This window comes from Megachile rotundata, chromosome 10, assembly GCF_050947335.1.
Source record: "Megachile rotundata isolate GNS110a chromosome 10, iyMegRotu1, whole genome shotgun sequence".
Lineage (NCBI taxonomy): Eukaryota > Metazoa > Arthropoda > Insecta > Hymenoptera > Megachilidae > Megachile > Megachile rotundata.
Window position 1 is genome coordinate 3,120,001 of NC_134992.1, and position 18,290 is coordinate 3,138,290.

General features: G+C 28.3%; 1 protein-coding gene across 2 annotated transcripts in view; it reads left to right on the top strand.

Annotated features, from left to right (window-relative positions):
* LOC100883712 (neural cell adhesion molecule 2) overlaps positions 1–18,290 on the top strand; it is a 250,926-nt gene that overhangs the window by 44,711 nt on the left and 187,925 nt on the right. The gene's annotated exons all lie outside the window — the stretch shown is intronic.

Genomic DNA, 18,290 nt, shown 5'->3' on the forward strand with positions numbered 1-18,290 from the left:
GTTTATTCTACCTTTTCGTCTGTTTACAATGGCGAATTTCAATTTTTTTTATTGTGTCGTTAATGACATGATATTCCGTGATTTTGCGAAAAAAAGTGTTCATTTTAGAATCATTTAAGTTTTATTCAAATATTAATGATTAGAGGTTAATATTATTTCGTATGATTTGTATTTTCCATATTAAACAAAGTATTATGGCATAAAATAAACTATATGGAAATGAAATTATAGGTAAAATATACAATTCATTGGAAATTGTTGTTTGACATCTATTATCTGTTTCCACGCTTTTAAAGTTCTTTGATATCAGTGAAAAAGACGATTCTTAATACTCAATTGCTGATTATTGATCAAAATAGTCAAAGTAATTAATTACGTTTGAATATCTATATAATTGGAGTAAGTATTACTTGATGAAGTAGATCGGCACCATTAACGAAATTGCTTATAAATTTTTTATAATAATTTCGTAACTTTAGTTCGGCAGCTGGGGATAATGTACACACATTTTATATGCTAACGAATTGGTAATTCTTTCGATTAATATGAAAAACTTTTCTGATCTTTGTTAAAGATTTTAACATAATAATGTTATTAGTATACGAAAAGAGTGGTAATTAATTAGATAGGGTATTTACCTCGAAATCATTAAATTTAATACATTTTTTTATTTTAATTATAATTAGTTAAAATTGGAATTATTCTTTACAATTATTCCTTCACTTTTATTTTATCTTTTCGAATAAGTGTATTATTTTCAAAGTTAGCAAATTTTTATAATTCGCAGTAAATCAAAATAAAAGTAGACTAATACTTGCTGGTTTATAACTTAACAGTAAAATTTGAGACGAATTTAACTTTAATTATAATTATTTTAAATTGGAATTATTCTAGTTTTGGAATGATTATGTTATTTCTATTTCACTTTATTTGAATAAAAGTTGTATTTTTGTTTACAATTTTTAGTCAATCAAAATAAAAGCAGATTAGTATATTGCTGTATACTGATTTCGTTAACATATTAATAATAAAGCTTGAGGTAAATCGAAAGTATTCATTAAACGCAGATAATAACAAACCAATATAAACATATAAATTTTATTTAAACGATAAATATAAATAAAGGATAAAGATAAATACATATCACTATATTATAATAAATTATAAAGAAATTATATTAAAATGCAATAAGTAATTCCAGATCTTTTGAAAAAATTCAGAATAATTATGATTCTTCTAATTAATGTGAAAAAGTTGGATTTTACAACAGGAGTTTTATTTTTGAAACTTTTCTTTATGAAAATGAATGGAATTAATAATATGGAAATATTGATGTGCATAATAATCCGAAAAAAAGACCACGGAAATTTATTTCAATTCTCAGTATTTTTACTGTATTTAAATATATTTAATTAGTTCTTCTTAGTACTTTTTAATAAAAAGTGAGTCGTATAAAAGATTTAACGAGTACAAAGAAAAATGATATTTATATTCGTCCAAAGCACAAAAAGATTGCAGCTCCAGAAATAATCTTAAATTTATCTCTAGCATGAAAATTCTTCTAAAGTTGACATTTAATATATTCATCAAAAGACCTCCTGCTGTTATGTTTATCTTCAATTTTCAAATGTCAATATTAACAAAATTATTACGAGAAAATTACTGAAACATAATTTATATGGTTTATAAATTATGGTTACAAAAAATCTACTGTACATGTCATGTACGCGTCATATATTAAAGGCAATGCATGACGTGTTAATATTTATAAATATTTCTTTTAAATAACTTATACGTTTTACTGTTATTAAATATTAATAAATGCTCATGTATTTGAGAAACTTGAAATATATTATTATATGTGCGATGAATTTGCAATCTATCATTGCTTCTTTGACGAATCTCTAACATATCATATTAGTGTAAATACTGTGTCTTCTCCATTCGAAAATTTTATTAAGCGTAAGCACTTTTTTGAATATACATTTAAAATAAAATTTTATTTACTTCTTAATACTTCATACAATAGCGTGTTGTCAAATTTGTGAATGTATATTTATTGTTTAGATTTTCCGAAAATTAGATGTTCTTAATAAAACAGCTATATTTAAATGAGGAATAAGATGTTAGTTATTTTTTAACAAGTAACATGGAATGACTGGCCGTAAGATAATATTGAATATAAAGAAGAGCAAGTTTTATATAAATATTTATTCAAATGTCCTTTTTATTATATTTTCTTATTTCATAATTAGGAACAAAACAAATCATGATTTTCAATGCTCATAAGTTACCGATTCACACATGTTGCACATATATTTATAACATCATTTAAAGGACACTCGACTGTATTAAAATAAATACTTTCAAACAATAGCTTGAGAATGTGATTGCACACGAAAAAATATTACTTTATATTTTTAATTTATTTTTTCATATTCGATTGTAGCGCCAGAAAATTCTGTGTAAAAAGTGATACTAAAAGTGATACTATTAAATATGAAACATGTATTGATTTAATTACTTTTACCATTTAATAATTAAGAAAACGTCTGATTTGGAGGCTTTTAACTGTTTTTGGCGGTTTGGCTAGCTATAGTAGGGTGGCTAGCAAAAGTAAAGGAGAGGGAGAACGTTTCGTCCGGGATCTGCTAGTGGACTCATCAGTAAAGCGTTCTAGCAGGCCCTTACCTTAGACGCGGGGATGTAAGGGAGGGATGGGCAGGAACTATATTGTATATGAATGGGAAGGCTCTTTGAGTACTAGCGAGAAAGTCTAGGTCTCGATCCTATGCGCCGTCTAGTGGCGATGAGCGTGGGAGTGAAACCGCCACACTGTTATTACAAACATTGTTGTAGTCTTTTTCTTTTCGTTCAGCATTTTGAAGAATTTTTATGACTTTATAACATATGAAAATTGATTAAGAATTTATTACAAAATTTGAGGTTATATTGATATTATCGCGAGGTTAAGAATAAACAAAAAAAAATGTCTGTACTGTCATTATTATCATTAATATTTGAAATTCAAAATATGATTACTTTGATGTAATATATGTTAGTAATATAATAAATTCATTCAGTTGATAATTCGACCTCACGTGAAATTGCATCTGTGCTGATGGAATTTAATAGCTAATCAGTATAATGTTATTACGTACTAATGCTACTTTAATTTTAATATTTAACACTAGATTTACGGACGTTTGATGGTCACTTTTATTTAAATTTACCTACAGTAGAAAAATAAATAAATTCCAGATGATATGTGAACTGCCTAAAACATTGATTCTTTTGCTGAAAGTTGATGAAAGTTGACATTTTTACAAAAATTTCTTAACAAACTCTGTCATCTAAAATAGACCTATTATCCGTCATTTTGACGGGTTCCGTAAATCTAGTGTTAAACAAATTTAATAAGAAAGAACATTAATTTGAATTCTTTCTTATTTGATATATCTGAAACCATGCTATTTAAAAAAATCAGTATAACATTAATTAATTATGATTTTAAAAAAATACTCTCTTGCTTGAGTTTAATGACGTTCAATTTTGAATGTGTATTATATAATATTATTTCCAACGATATGTCTATTGTATGATAATATTTTTGTGTGCTATAAGCATTGAATTATAAAAGTTTATAGTTATATCTATACATATAAAGCTGATACATGTCGCTATTACTAGATCAGTAGATTAGTATTACTACTGGATCAGTTTAAACGTTTAAAATAAGTAAAAGTGTTATTATCAAGAAAATTCCCACTCAATAGTTAACTACCAGGATTCGTTCGAGGATTAGAATATTTACCTTAATTATTTCGTGTTCTCGTTGCCAATTGCTCCCCGAAATTTCCATTCAACGTGACATGGTAACGCTATCCGTCAAAATGTTGCGTCAAACGTGTTGGGATCGTTGCAATTATGCCTCCAATTAATGCTGAAAGACAACTCGCCACCGTGTCAGTCATCCATAATGACGCTGTCGACAGGCTTATAATCGTTATAAAGCACTTATGGTCCGCGATCAGGCCGACACGTAGAAACGCCAGTACGCGGACACGTGGCATAATGACACGCGGACATGAGGAAAAAATGTAAGAGAACACATTAATTTCAATGTGCACCCTGTTTAACGATATACGTGTACAGTATAGAGAATTTGACTGTCAATAGTTGTTTTGTGGACAACATCGGCTGGATGTCCGTACTGTACGACATCGGACGAGGCCACAACTCGTTTATTTAATCGATGCATTATGCAAATTGACATAACGGCTCTTCGAATACAGTAATCGACCACCATCTCTCGACTGATTCACAATGGGACAATGTGTACGTTGAATAATTGGCAGTAGCATGCTGCGGCTTCGAAATCAAATCTACTGAAGTAGCTCTTCATAGCTTAGAACTCGTTACGATGAACACTAGCAGGATTCAGTGCAGTGAATCAGAGTATTAGAGGTATTATTCAATTATGATGCATGCGCTGTTTGTTTCTTGAGTACAGAATTATGTAATTGTAAGGAAGATTCAGATCTTTTCAATTAATTCTCTTCCTCGATTCTTGAAAATTTTAATGCTAATTTGCTGATGTATGTATACATAAATTGTAGTTGAAAATAAGAGAGAAAAGTAAATAAACAAACTTTAGAACAGAAATCGATATGTACATTAATTGCTTATTTCGATGAAAATCAATAAAAATTTCAAGAAAGGTATCTTAATGAATTTTGTAATTTAAAGGGGAAAACACGTGAGTGGGTTAAATTATTCAATTTAATTTATTTATTTAATTATACGAGTAGATAATCCTTTAATATGTAAAAAAAGGCAATTAATTAAAGTATCTAACATTTGGTTCTTTCTGAAAAGAAAGTTTACCAACCCCTAATTTAGGTAAATAATGTTACTCTTCCTGCTTAATTTTGAAAATATGAATTTTCTGAAACATGACAGTAATAATAAATAATGCAATTGCTGAAATAAAAGTCGATTTTGTTTATTTATAGCAAATGTATAAGTCTTATATTGAAAAATCTTATAATAAGGAATAGATTATTGCATTAAAGATATATATAATTTTATGTAAATTAGTTCACTGATCCCTGAGATACTTCTAGTACCGATTTAGAAAACTGCATTTTGAGAAAAATGCAAAGTTTACATAGTCCTAGAAGATGCAGGATCTTAATTTTCAACATAACGATATCGATCCCGCCATGTTATCGATCCTTTTTGCATTTCAAAATAAAAATCTAATGGAAATCTTCAAAATACTATTATCGAAGAAAGGTATACCAGAAGGGTCGACCGAAAAATCGAGTTTTCTACTAGATATATAGTAAGGAGTGTATAACTCCTTAATAAACGTTTAAAACGTAAATCTAAGGAATGAAATACATTAATAAGAAATTACTGCCAGCGGGAAAGATAACTTTAATAATAATTATATAATTATATTATCAATAAAAGGAATATTATTTAACAATTGTTTATTGCTTACTCCAGATCATAACTAATTCTTATCAGCACTACTAATGATTAGTAGCTATCTGTCAAGTAGACAAATTATAAAAAATCACTGAATTTATATATTTTGGTAAGGAAAAGAAATTACGAAAATTTTGAATTAAAGATTAAAACAAAAAGTAGCGGAGTTCTATTTCTTATGAATAATATTATATGTACATGTTAATAATTAATGAGTAACATCTGAAGTTAATGAGTAATATACTTCTTGAAGCAAGTTTTTGTAAATTAAACATGAACAAAACTAAGCAAAAATATTCTCATTATAGGTAACGGTTATTTGTAACTAAACATTTCTGTTATCGATAATTTGTAATCAAGGCAATTTCTGTTATCCATAATATATTCATAACATATATTAGTAACCAAAACATTTTAATCGCCTATAGCATTCATATATGTATAGTTATAAATAAAGTTTTTCAGTCGTTTTATTTTTTTATAAATCCTTATTTTATAAATCCAACTAAAGGGGTAGATTTAATGTGTTGATTTTTATCAAAGTAGAGAATCAATGTATATATTAATTGTATATTTTATAGTGCATATTAAGTGCACATTATATACCAACAGATTTAATGTTAAAGGAGTACGACGATTGGTAGATCTTGATTATCGACAAGTATAAGTAGTTTATGGAACTAATTTAAGTATTAACCATGCAGTTCATCAATATGAATAGAGAATTCAAAATACATATCATGAATTTGAATAGAGAAAAGAGATAGCTAAGGGTTTAAGCGAAACAGTTAGTCAAAAAAGATAATAGCTTTAAGGCGTTAATAACATTATTTATGATTTAAAAAAACAAATATAATATTCTTCAAAATATTCGTAAAAAAAGTTGTTTGCGGCAACAAAATATTTTAAATAAATTACAAGAAAAATATATTATTAGAATTATATTAAAAAGATAATTTTAACAACTTTTATATCTTTTTTTTTATTAATGGATATTATAAATTAAATGTGAATATTAAAAATTGTTGGAACACATCATCAATCTTTATTTTTCATAATATTATGGATGTACTAATACGTAGCATCATAAATTTTTACGATTAATATGCGCATAAGAATTAATATTTAGTCGAATACTGATTAATAACAACAATTTTATTAATTGTTATATTCATCAATTTATAATATTCACAAATTTTTTAATTAACTAAATAAGTGCTGAAATTGTTATTTTCATTGCCGGAAGTAAATTCCTTCATAAATATTTTAAAGAATTTTTAAATTCAATTTTCACAAAAAGCAGATATGAAAAATTTTTACATTCAGAATCATCTCCCAATCATTGTACTACATAAGTATTTATTAGTACATTTATAACTATTTATAAGCATTAATAAATATAACGATATTAGTAATAATGGTGTTTAGTTGTACATGATGTAGAGGAAAAAAAAATGCTACTCAACGGATGCCAGGGCCTCGCGGAAATATTTCGGGTAGAAATAGGTACCATATCTGCGTAGAAACGATTTTCCTTCAGGAGAAGGGGGTGTCAGAGTGTCCTGTCCGCGGAGAAACGAAGCGCGGTATGTTTAGGAGTAACGTGTCCGCAAAGGAACGATTTCTCCGGCTAACCAATATCGCTTTTTAAATTGTTCCCTTGAAGAAACAGGCTTGCCTGTCTTTTTTGTGTTTTTTTTTCGGTAGTATTTATACCAATTTCAGAAGCTATGTCCGTCTAATTGCAGGGCGCATATGACCGAACGTGGGGGTTTTATTACTCTAACTACCTGACACGCAGCGAACGTCGCTAACACGTTTTCCTTACAAACTAACAGCATTCTTTCGCTATCTACATTATTTACATGTACACATGGGGTGGTATGAAACACGTAATATAAATATGCGTTACTTATTCAAAAGAAAAAGTTAGAACACATACTCCTATCTATTATATCATTTGAGACTATTTACGATAGCACATAACTAAGAAAATTATTAAGTTTTTAGTAATGAAAATTTTCATCACATTATGAAAAAAATGTGGATATAAATTAATAATAAATACAAAAAAACATGAATGTGAATTACCAATTGATAGAGTTACACGTATTAATGGTAAATAAGAATATTAATTTTTATAAGAGTTTATAAAATGAAAAGATGTTACTGAATAAAACATAACGGTAATGTAAAAAAATACGTAAATATACGTGGCAACGTGCTTCGCCGGTAGCCGTACAACACACACAGAAATAAATAAAAGAATACATATTGCAATATTACTACCAACTTATTATAGCCTAGAGAGATTCCAGTAGCAACACCAATAAATCAGAAAATGTAAAGATAAATTAAAATATTACTGAAACAATCAGAATACATTAAGTATATAAGCTTTTAGCACATATTTCTGTTGTAAAAGTTACAATACTTGTCTAGTACTTCTCTACCAATCTATTAATTCTTCTCATTTATTCATTTACTAATGCGGTTTATAAATTCAGTTAGCAAGTTTTTATACAAAAGCAATCATCAAGACGTGTTAGTGACTTCAAAAGACCTGAAAATTCAAATCGGACTTTTACATAAGATTGTCTTAGACCAAACTTGCGAAAATACTAAAAATGATAAGTTTTGTATTTTTGCTTACTATGAATTCAACTAATGTTTGGTATGAACATTGACATCTTTCTGTATTGTATATAAACTTTGTCATATCCTTGTTTGACAAATAGTGATGTTATAGTAGTTTCTACAAGTTCCTGTTTTAGTTTGATATTAATCATCGAATGGCTGACTAACATACAGCATCGCAAGCGACCAATACAGAATCGATTTTGACCTATTTCAACTTCTATTGCATCAACAGTCAAGTCAGTTTCTAAACTGACATATTAATTACATATGCAGTATCTGATCTAACTCTGTCATCCTTGATTCGATACTTGTAAAAATATAAAAAAATGTTTCTGAAGAACCTATTATACAGGGTGGCTCACCACATTTTGCCATATAGATTTGGGTCATTATTATTACTCATAGCAAACAATGTTTCAAATTAAGTTTCAAATGAGACAATGTTTCATTATGAAGTGATAATTCACCGTATCGTCGTATTCACCGTATAAGAGACGTAACATAGACTAAATTTCACTGTTACTGCGTAACAAAAAAGAACAAAAACTCACAATTCGAAAAACATTTGCTGTTTAGTTAGAGCAATTCATAATGTTGACTAGAAAGTAACGATTTCCTAACAAGTTAGAATTAAAATATCTCCTAAACTAATGATTTTTTCACATAAATAGATTAATACTTTTTTGTAAAGAATATGAAGGAGTGTCAGCTGATGCAATAAAAAATATATGATTCCATTTAAAAAAACATTAATGACCTTCATATGTCCTTTACACGTCCACTTACAAAAAAAAAAAATATATACCACCAGCACATGCCCCTCTCAAAACCATTCAACTTCATCTGAAACATTGTTTGCTATGAGTAATAATAATGACTCCAATCTAGATGACAGAATGTGGTAAGCCACCCTGTATTTAATGAGAACATTAATTTGTATAGATGAATGTCATAGCATTTGAAATTTCACATTGATATTTGTATTCTTAAATAAATCAAAGCTTCTTAAGGGAAAAATACCAAACCTGAAAAAAATTATAAAAATTTAGTAATGTTTAGGAAGAAATCATTAAGCCGTTAATGCAAATGAATTTTCCAAATTCAAGATGACGGATTCAATAAAGCTAATAATATTTTAGAAAATGATGATAAAATCAGTATAAACGACGATGACAATCAGATTAGTATGTACAAACTTGTATGAAAATTCATTCGAAAATATTGTTTCAATCAAAATTATCAGAAATTTTATAAAATTTTCAGCTTTGAATCGCCATATTGGACGTCGCCATCTTAAATTTAGAAAAAGTTACATACAAATTTTTAAGTTTAAGGTCTATAGACATAAGAAAATCGTTCCTCCAAGTTTTGCTAATGCAGTTTTAATGTGATACAGTTGATTGAAAAAAATCTGTCAGAACAAATTTACGTTTCTTTTTTTCGAAAAATTATTTATAACAATTTCGGAATTGATTTTTCGAAAAAAAAAATGAATTGAGATTCGATCAGAACACAAAATTTTACGCAAGTAAAGTTTTGCGTTGCATTCCTTGAATTCTTCGAGCAGTAAAATCTTCGAAAGTCATCCATTTAAACGTTAATGAGTTAAATAAAACAGAATAATATTTACAAAAGTCTAAAAGTTAAAAAAGAATAAATATGTGCTAATCGTATTTTGCAAGTGTTGCTAACGATATATCGGTGTTTGGCACTGTTCGGTCCAAGCGTCGACATCTAGCGGTGCATGAGTATTGGTAGGATAATTAATCGATAAAAGATCGATCGGTGGCACCTCTAGATGAATTCATCGCCGGGAGAGGTAAGACAAGTGATGGTCGGCGACCGGTCGAAACGTGCAAAAGACCACGCTTCTCGGGCATTCGGCAAGAATCGCTGGAGCAGTACGAACGTTATAACGAAAATTGTAATCGTAGACAATAAAGTCGTAAATCAATTCGTTTTCAATAAGACTCCATCTGCCAGAGTCCAGCGTCTGCAAGACTCGCATTTCGGGACGCTACAGGCACTAAACAACTAAATAAATCGATCGTTTTAAATATTTTGTGCAAAATATTGTTCAGGTACAATATTAAAAAAGTCAATAGTGCGCGAAATATTTCAAAATATATGAAATATTTCATTTTTAGATATGAAATATCTCACGAACTGCTGTCGTTTTTAATGTCGTATTGTAATTCGACTGTTTTTTATGTAATATGTTTGGAAAAATTGAACTACGTAAATACACATATGTACATAGCTTGTTAATAAAGAATGAAATTCAAGCATACTTCTGATAAACGAAATTGTGTATTTTTTTATACGAATCAGTTTCAGTAAATTGATTTAACACGAAAAAGGATTACGATGTAATATATAAACAATCAAAATATTGCAAACTGTTTTTATTTCCATAGTATGATCTAATAATGTTTCATGCAGAATAATAAAAAAAAAAACAAGTTACTTAAAAAAGAATAGTAAGTTCTATTTAAAATTTATAAAAGTTCTACTTTAATATGAATTTTAGACGATACTTTTCATCTGCTTAACTAATTTCCATAACATTATTTCAACCCCAGAAAATATGTTGCTGAAAAAAGCTGAAGTCATCAGCTTTTGACGTGTCATTTTATTTTTTTATCATATTTTTGTATCCTTACAAATAACAAGGTAATCGAGTTACCTAAAAATATGTAGGTTATCTCGTATATTTAGTATCTATACAGAAAAAAAAGAAATTAATAAAAATAAAAAGTGTAAGATATACATTTTTATTCACATATTTAAATATATAAAATATGATTTTCACGTGCTACATTTGTTTGTTAGCTTCCATATGTTTTACGTCACGTACTTAATTATATTATCACAAATAAATCTTTATTTATTAAGAGTATATTTTAATCTAGTATAAATTTTTCTACCATTTCAATGTTTTTATTTGTTGTAACTTAAGTTCCATTTTCGAGTTGTAACTCGAAAATGTACAAATGTATTTGTATGTTTGTTTTAACGTTTTCCAAAATTATACATATATCGCATTCTACCAAGACTAATTTGAACGAAGTTATTCGCATCATGATCACTACTTTTCGGTTGTTTATGCATTTATGATAAAGAGTTTTTTATGTGGCAGAATGCAGATTATTAATTTAGAAAATTCTTACTTGAGAGAAATCAGAGCAACCTGTAGAGTTCCCCAAGGTACTCGTCTAAGATTTCTACTTCTTATTTTATTAGTTAATGATTTACCTCAAGTTTTTCATTTTTCCTAACATTTTCTTTTCTTAATACTTGTTACTAATTTTAAAATGTATTATAGCATTAGTAGTCTTCAATGTGGTTATTAAATTCAACATGACCTTAACAGACTTCATGATTGACGTGCATGTAATAAATTATTTCTCAATTTAGTCAAGTATCATGTTTGATTTAGTCGTACAAGTAATAACATTATTTATGATTCCTCAAATAGTGGTTAAATACGGTATATATTAAACACTGTTGAAGGTCTAGGTTTTATTTTACAAGCAATCTATGTTTTACGATACATGACAGAAATATTGTTTCCAATGGCTTTAAATTGCTGAGGTTTTTTAAAAACATTCTTAGAATGCAGCACTACCTACCTAAGATTAGACTAAGATCAGATTAAATTGAAATTAGAATTAGACCTACTTGAGAATACTGAAGTATAATCTGGTTTCCGTACTATTACTCTCATATTAATGAGATTGCGTTTAATACAACTTTTTATAACTTGTTGCTAAGCATAGTGTTAATCCACTGCTCTTTAACTCTTGCAATTACGGTTTAATTCCTAATAATTTAATTAAATATTTAACTCTGTTCGCCTTAATATTCGTACATTCTTGAATCATATATTAGCCGACATTTTTTAACTCTTAATTATTTCGTATTTATGTATTGATATACGATAAATATTGTATTTTATATTATATTTATATTGTATATTGTATTTTATATTACGTCACATTCTATTTCTTCTTTTCGTTGCTTTTTTGATTTAATCTACAATTGTGACATATTTGTCTGAATCGTTTGTGAAACCGTAAAACACGCTTAATTTTCTTCCCCTACAATATATTTCATTTTATATAATGGGAATTATCTTGTGAATAAATAAATAAGTAAATATAGTCTTATTCATTTATTTATAATATAAATATAAATATATTATAAATACTATATTAAAGTCTATATTATAGAGATGCACAGTTTAAAGGTAACATAATGTGTATACGTTACAAACTTTATCATAAATGCGTGAACACTGGCAGTATAATGATCACTTATTTTAATAACAGAGTATGTGTTAGAAAAATATCGAGAAGTTAATAAATAATTTCAAGTTAAATATACTAACTTGTATTAGCGGCACGGACACGTAGACTTTACCTAGCAGAAAATGTGTGATACTCGTTGACCTAACTTCGTGGTCTTTCATGATTTTACAACTTTATAAGCGCGCCATAAGCATTATCGTAATAAACATTTCAGAAAGTTGTTTTAAAATTCTGTCGTTTTATCCAACTACTTTATAATATACGAAAAAGATCTTCCAACTCAAAAATCATAATTTTATTGAAATTTTATGGAATCGTGACCGAAATAAAAGTTCTTCGAATTTATCAGTTTTTCACTTTATTTGTTTTTGCAATTTGATAGTTTTCTAATATTCAAAGTTCTTTTTATACGTTACAGTTATGTATATGCAATAAATGGGAAATTGGGTAAATTTTAAAGGATGATTGCACCCTGTCAGAGTAGATTTTGACCGAAAAAGTCGTGCTCTGCATAATTCGAAGCCCTCTACAAACTCATAAAGTTTCATTAAAAGCAGGGTCCTCGGATTGAGAGATTTATCCTTCAAGTGACATCAGCTAGTAACGTCTAATTCGAAAATTATTGCATCAGTATTAGAGTTCTAAAGTATATTTTTACAATAAAATTAATATTTTTACCAAAGCGATCGGTCTTCAAAATAATCGTTTAACAAGTTTCCTATTTGTAGTTATAAACTTTGTTAAGGTAGTTTTTCTGAAATATGTGTTGATTTGCATCAAAATAAATAATTAATGAATTCATTAATTTATGTTTTATTATTCGCAAATTTATTTCTCAACTTCACTTTCAATTTCAAAGTGAATGTGCATTATCATCAGTACTCAATTTCATATTCGCTTCTCCAAATTATTTAAAATTCTTACCTTAATATTATTTCATTTTACTTGTTACCTGTCAATAATTTGTAATATTTGAGAGTTTGTGATCTTTATATTTGGAAATTCGAATTCAAAAATTTAAGCGTGAAACCGTTTTGAATACTTCATGTAGAGAAGTTCCAAATTTTGGAAAAGTTATAGTTCATCCTTCATTCTTTCTTTGTTTATAACTATTTAATAAATAATAATCGACAGTTAAGTTGTAAGAAGATCAAGGTCATTCGTTATGTTTACTGAATTTTCAAAATGAGTTCACTAATTGAGTGCAAAATAAAATTTGTTAGTAATAAACGCACAGCGCTATTCTCACAAACAAATAAAAAACGATAAAATCAAAATTCATCGAATTTTTAATCAACTTATTCATAAATAGTATTATGTTCTAAAACAAACCAATCAGATAGAACATTCATTTCGTTTTTTACTTTGATTTTCATTTCAGATCCCGAAATATTTATCATGAATTAATACGCCAGCACATATTTTTATATTCAAAGTTTTATATTCAAACGGAGTTATTTATGTACACTATTTGCAAATAAGCAGAGTCATTTTGGTCACTGAACACAGAATATGAAGCACAAATACCGCATTTTCAATTTTATATAACAAAGTTGCTAATATCAAACGACAAAGTAAGGTGCCATTGCATGCGTAACCCTCGTTTGGTACTAAAAGGTTAAATCTAATTATAATTTACATAGTCAAGGACAGCCGAATACAAATTAAACGGAACATTTTGTCATTCTTTATTTGTTATAATATTGTAGTAGGATATTATTAGTTGTAACTGACACATCCGACAAATAAATCGCATGGTAAAGTGTTAACCTTTTCACGGTGTGGTAAAATTACGAATTCTGGTTAGTGTAAGGAAATAGATGAAGATCTTAAATAAAGAAATGTCAAGGTTCATTCTTCAATTAGAATAATGTTAGAAAACAGAGAAAGCAAAGAATCTTTCTGCTTTAAGATTCCATTGATGGGGATTTCTGCAGTCCTCTTCTTGTGTACAAAATGAAAGGACACGTAGCGGTCGTTTATCGTAGTGGCACAAAAATTATGGTGCGGCGAGTAACACGACAGGGTGGCCAAGGAATTGCCCTACCTTCACGTGTATGCAACAACTTATGGCTAAAGTAGGTGGTACTCCTGTTTACCTTCCGCCTTTACAAGCAAAATCATAATAAATTCACGATACTACGGTCCCGCAAGGCACCGTAAATAACAACTAATCATATGAAAATCGATGATAAACCGTTTCGATCGTACCGCGTTGTCAACGACCGAGATCAATATATTTCACGATGTATCTTGCGGTATTTTTTATTTCTAAAATCCTTGGTATTGAATAATTTTCCACACGCGAACCCAGCATGCACGGATCGCTGGAATATTTCGTTCTAATGATATGGTAACGCTGCGGTTTTTGAGCGACGTATGTCATTTAGTTCAACCCGTTTGATGAAAGTATTAACTTCATTGTGGTTCAGAAACTGGTATTTTAGAAATTACTCCAAGAGATTGCGTTGAATACTTTTGCAAAATTGCGCACGCCTGTCGGGTTATAAGAACTTTCCGTCAGATAATGCTTTGAACTGGTCAGTGATTAGTAGCTTCAGATATTTATGCTCGTAAAACATGCAAAGAACGCATCTGGTCCTCAAATATGTTTTTTGGAAGTGTATGACATTAGAGTGTACTATTATAAGTCTATCTTTTTGAAAAATTTACGTTTTCAATGTTGGCTGTGTCAAATATTGTAGCTACTCTTTTTAACAGGAAGAATTATTTCGTTCTAAACCAAGAGTATAATTATAGAGGAAACGTTGAACAAAGTAATTAAAAGAATACATAACCATATCTTTATACTAATCCAAATAAAGAGAGGATACATTACTGAAGTTATTTATTTTAATATTTTACTGTCATTAGTATAATATTATCATATTAGTGTTATTGTGATTAGTTAGTGTAAATACGTTAGTGCTATAGATGTGCACCAGTAAAATATTTCGTTTATTATTATCTTTCACTTTAAATAAATGTTAATTTTATATGTTCATTTTATGACGGTTGAGCTAGCTAATGGAAGGGCTAGGAAAAATGTAGGAGAGGAAGAGAGCGTTTCGTTCGGGACCTGCTAGAGGACTCGTTAGAAAGGCATCCTATGAGGCCCTTGCCTTACAAGAGAGGATGTATCGAAGGGATGGACAGGAACTATTTGTATGCATAGGAAGTACTAGTGAGAAAGTCAAGTCTCGGTCTTATGCGTCGTCTAGTGGCAACAAGCATAGGAGTGAAACCATCACACTACGATACGTATTCTTTTCCTGCATCTTTTCACGTGAAGTTATTAACATTTATAAGTTGTTAGTTAAAACTCCAAATCTCTCGAAAAATGTAGTAGTGTTATACTTATGTTTTCTGGAGTAGTAAATTCACATTTTGCGCTGAAGTTTTTGCATCTTTCATTTGTTCTTCTCGAAGTTTGAGAAACGTGACTTAATGTATTCCAGCTGTGAAATCCCGATAAGACATCTCCAAAGGAAGTGTAACAACAAATGAAGAAAAATAATTCGTGAATTCTTTTTTAAGATTTGCTGATTTAAATCTTCAGAAACTTAGATAGTTAGACATTTGACAATTTTCATGTTACAGAAATGAAAAAATTTGTGAACTTTTTACTTTAGGAATTCAAAACGTGTGTAATTTCAAAATTTTGGGCAGTTCGAAGTGACAAAATTTGAAATTTTAGGTACTTTGTAGTTTTAAAATTTGAAGATTTTGAAATTTAAAAACTTGACAAGGTGAAATTTATAAATTAAGAAATATGGGAAATAAAGGATTAAAAAATTTGATAATTATAAAATTTAGGTAATAGTAGATACGGGAATTTTTAAATTTCACAATTCGAAAATTTAGAAATCTATGAACTGAGAGATTTAAAAATATAAGGATTTGAGAAATGTAAATATGAAAAGCATAAAAATTTAAGAATCTAGAGATTTGGAGATTTAGATATTTAAAAATATGAAAATTTGGAAATGCAGAAGTTCAAATAAAATTGTTTGAAAAATTAAAAATGTCTTTACTGCTCTTATACTGACAATGAGAACATGTTAATCTATCGAAAGCGAGCATAAAAAATTACGCATTTCATTTAAAAAAAAAAACAAAAGTAATCGCCATATTTTCTCTATGCCTCCACTTATAAGAATATCATTTACATCGCATTATGCAGTTTTTTACAGTCCATAACTTTTACAAGTAACATTTTTTTGTATTGTTCGAACAGAACCCGTGAGACACACTATATATTATATCTATGTATGTATATAGTGTAGTTACTTTATATGTATATTATATGAATGTATAGAATAGAAATTAAACTTTGATGTTCCAAAGAATGGACTCATATCAAATCAAATACGCAGTCCCGTTGAAAAATGCAAATACGTGTATATTCAATTGGGAAATGCAAATACATTTTTTAATATGGAACTACATATTAGTTTTTAGATATATTGATTTTTTAGAACATTCAATATAAAATATAAACTTAACAGTACGCAAAATAAAATGATACACTTTTTAATTTTAAATGTTGATGATGAACTGCAGGTTTTCTTAATAATGTTTATAAATATCTGTTTATTTAGTGTGCAAGCTTTGCCCTATATACAACTTATATAAGTCTATAAAAAGCATTTTTTATATTTCCAATATCGATTTATATAAAAAAATATTATTTAGCAAATTAATTCTTTTAAAAAGTCTTTCTGTTTTAAAGAATGTACGAATACTTTTTATACTGGTTGTATAACAGAGTTTACGATATCTTTTGAGTTTATGAAGTTTAGGTTAAACACTGATACCCATATTAATGTATCGTGTTATGTGAATAATGAGCAACAACGGGTATATTGTGAATTAACTCTTGGTATATTGCTGTGTATAAAACTGTTATAATTTTTATAAGAGACAGAAGTTCCCCAACGCAGCGATTGAACATTTTGCAAATTCGCGAATTGTTATGGAAATAGATAATAAATAAATATTGGATATTATACAATTGGAAATTGATATATTTTTAGAGTGTGAAAATTGGGAAATTTGAGATTTTGGAAGTTTAGAAATACAGCAATTTGTGAGTTTAGAAATTTGGGTGAATTAAGAACTCAAGAATTTGATAATTAGAGGATTAGGACATTTAAGAATTTAAAGGCTTGGTAATTTGTGAATTAAAAAACTTCCAAATATGTGAATTCGAGAATTTGGAATTTTCTGAATATCCACTTTTTGTTCAATTTCCGAATTTCGAAATTTTCGCATTTTGGTGTAACTGAATTTCTGAATTTCTGAATTTCTGAATTTCCAAATTTCTGAATTTCTGAATTTGGAAATATCAAGATTTGTAGATACAGAAGTTGGGAAGTTTGTGGTTTAAATATTTTCGTATCTTTCATATTTGAAAACTTATAAATCTGCAAGCTACCAGATTTCGAAATATACGAATTTCCAATTTGCGAAATTTGTAAATTTGAAGCGTTTATTAATTTTTTTTATATGGTTTACTATATAAAAAGTGCTCGCGTGTTTGCGAGACTATCTGTCACTTTTAACATCCAATTTCAAATTTTGGAACGCGTAAAAGTTTAAAAATAGCCCAGTAATTCAATAGTTACGAAATTCCATTTACGAAAATATCAATTGCTAGTCACCATCGCTGAAAGAATTAGGGCGTAGAAAATTGAAAATTCCTTCAATTCATAAATGAAAATGTATTATATAAAATGTAGCGTCCATTCACAAGGAATTTTAATTATTGTGAAAATAGTAACAGTTTGAAACGAGGAAAGTAAATTTTGTCAAAGTTAATCAGCTTTTAAATTATTTTTAGTA